Source organism: Oncorhynchus tshawytscha, unplaced genomic scaffold (genome assembly GCF_018296145.1).
Source record: "Oncorhynchus tshawytscha isolate Ot180627B unplaced genomic scaffold, Otsh_v2.0 Un_contig_6226_pilon_pilon, whole genome shotgun sequence".
NCBI classification, from domain to species: domain Eukaryota; kingdom Metazoa; phylum Chordata; class Actinopteri; order Salmoniformes; family Salmonidae; genus Oncorhynchus; species Oncorhynchus tshawytscha.
Window position 1 is genome coordinate 2,021 of NW_024605319.1, and position 2,440 is coordinate 4,460.

The 2,440-nt window shown below is 40.7% G+C and overlaps 2 non-coding genes across 2 annotated transcripts; both read right to left on the minus strand.

Annotated features, from left to right (window-relative positions):
* Window positions 1-1,867: 1,867 nt before the first annotated feature.
* trnas-uga lies at window positions 1,868-1,949 on the minus strand. The gene has a single exon. It is a non-coding gene; the product is annotated as a tRNA-Ser (tRNA).
* A 220-nt stretch (window positions 1,950-2,169) lies between these two features.
* trnas-cga lies at window positions 2,170-2,251 on the minus strand. The gene has a single exon. It is a non-coding gene; the product is annotated as a tRNA-Ser (tRNA).
* Window positions 2,252-2,440: the final 189 nt, after the last annotated feature.

Below are 2,440 nucleotides of genomic sequence, written 5' to 3' on the forward strand. Positions count from 1 at the left end.
GGTCAGTACAGGTGCATCAAAGCTGGGACCGAGAGACTGAAAAACAGCTTCTATCTCAAGGCCATCAGACTGTTAAACAGCCACCACTAACATTGAGTGGCTACTGCCAACACACTGTCAATGACACTGACTCTACTCCAGCCACTTTAATCATGGGAATTGATGGGAAATGATGTAAATATATCACTAGCCACTTTAAACAATGCTACCTTATATAATGTTACTTACCCTACATTGTTCATCTCATATGCATACGTTGATACTGTACTCTATATCATCGACTGCATCCTTATGTAATACATGTATCACTAGCCACTTTAACTATGCCACTTGGTTTACATACTTATCTCATATGTATATACTGTACTCGATATCATCTACTGTATCTTGCCTATGCTGCTCTGTACCATCACTCATTCATATATCCTTATGTACATATTCTTTATCCCCTTACACTGTGTATATCTCCAATGACATGTTGGCCATCACAGCTTCTCCTGTTACTTACAGACCCTTAACCAGTCCGCTATCTCGTTCTGTCCATTTTACCTCTAAAGTGACCAGATTATTGCTATTGAAGAGCCTACTTGAAACGTTTGTCATGGAAGATCAATTCTGAGCACTTGAATCAAAGGACATGTCCAAGCATTATCCATATCAAGTCCCCAATGACATGTTACAAATAAAGACTGGATTATGAAAGCGCTGCTCGCAGGGTTCAAACCTGCACTGGTCAACCCCATTGGATTTCAAGTCCAACGCAATTTACCCCCGGCAATCGCAGCTCGCTATGTTAAAAAACAGTCCTTGACCAGTCGGCTATCTGATTCTGTACATTTTACTTCTGTAAAGACTAGACCTCTACTGAAGAGCCTGTTTGAACTGTTTGTCAAGGAGTTTTATTCTGACCACCTGAATCAAAGGACAAGTCCATGCATTAAGCACACATTATCCATATCAAGTCTCCAATGACATGTTGCAAATAAAGACTGGTTTGTCAAAGCGCTGTGAGCAGGGTTCAAACCTGTGCGGGGAGACCCCATTGGATTTCAAGTCCAACGCAATTTACCCACGGCAATCACAGCTCGCTATGTTAAAAAACAGTCCTTGACCAGTCGGCTATCTGATTCTGTACATTTTACTTCTGTAAAGACTAGACCTCTACTGAAGAGCCTGTTTGAACTGTTTGTCAAGGAGTTTTATTCTGACCACCTGAATCAAAGGACAAGTCCATGCATTAAGCACACATTATCAAGTCTCCAATGACATGTTACAAATAAAGACTGGATTGTCAAAGCGCTGCTTGCAGGGTTCAAACCTGCACTGGTCAACCCCAATGGATTTTGAGTCCAACAATTTAACCATTCTGCAATCAAAGCTTTCTGAGTTACCTCACACAAGGACAAAAGTATCCAAATTCAACTGCCTAGTTGAATTTGTTTTCAAGCAAAGTTTTAAAAAAAGCAATTTTCTAAGCACTTCAATCGTTGGACAAGTCACATAAAGTAAGGACAATTTAAATTCAAAGGAGATAGACACAATTATTAAAGGTCTACTTTATCATCACCCAGTAAGCAGAGTTGAAAACTGTACAGGGAGAATACATTGGGCTTCAATTACAATGCTTAAACCACTTAGCCATCACAGCAGTAGGAATCTAAGGAAATTGATGAGGAGAAAGCGGCTATCTGATTCTGTACATTTTACTTATGTAAAGACTAGACCTTGTACTGAAGAGCCTATTTGAAATGTTTGTCAAGGAAAAATATTCTGAGCACTTGAATCAAAGGACAAGTCCATGCATTAAACACATTATCCATATCATGTCACCTAGGATATGTTAAAAAGGTGAACTGGTTTGCCATAGCGCTGTGAGCAGGGTTCGAACCTGCGCGGGGAGACCCCATTGGATTTCAAGTCCAACGCCTTAACCACTCGGCCATCACAGCTTGCTATGTTAAAAACCAGTCCATAACCAGTCGCCTATCTGATTCCGTACATTATACTTCGGTAAAGACTAGACTTTCTACTGAAGAGCCTATTTGAAATGTTTGTCAAGGAAAAAATATTCTGAGCACTTGAATCAAAGGACAAGTCCATGCATTAAACACATTATCCACATCATGTCACCTAGGATATGTTACAAAAAGGGGAACTGGTTTGCCATAGCGCTGTGAGCAGGGTTCGAACCTGCACTGGGAGACCCCATTGGATTTCGAGTCCAACGCCTTAACCTCTTGGCCATCACAGCTACTCCTGTTACTTACAGACCCTTAACCAGTCAGCTATCTCGTTCTGTCCATTTTACCTCTAAAGTGAGCAGATTATTGCTATTGAAGAGCCTACTTGAAACGTTTGTCATGGAAGATCAATTCTGAGCACTTGAATCAAAGGACATGTCCAAGCATTATCCATATCAAGTCCCCAATGACATGTTACA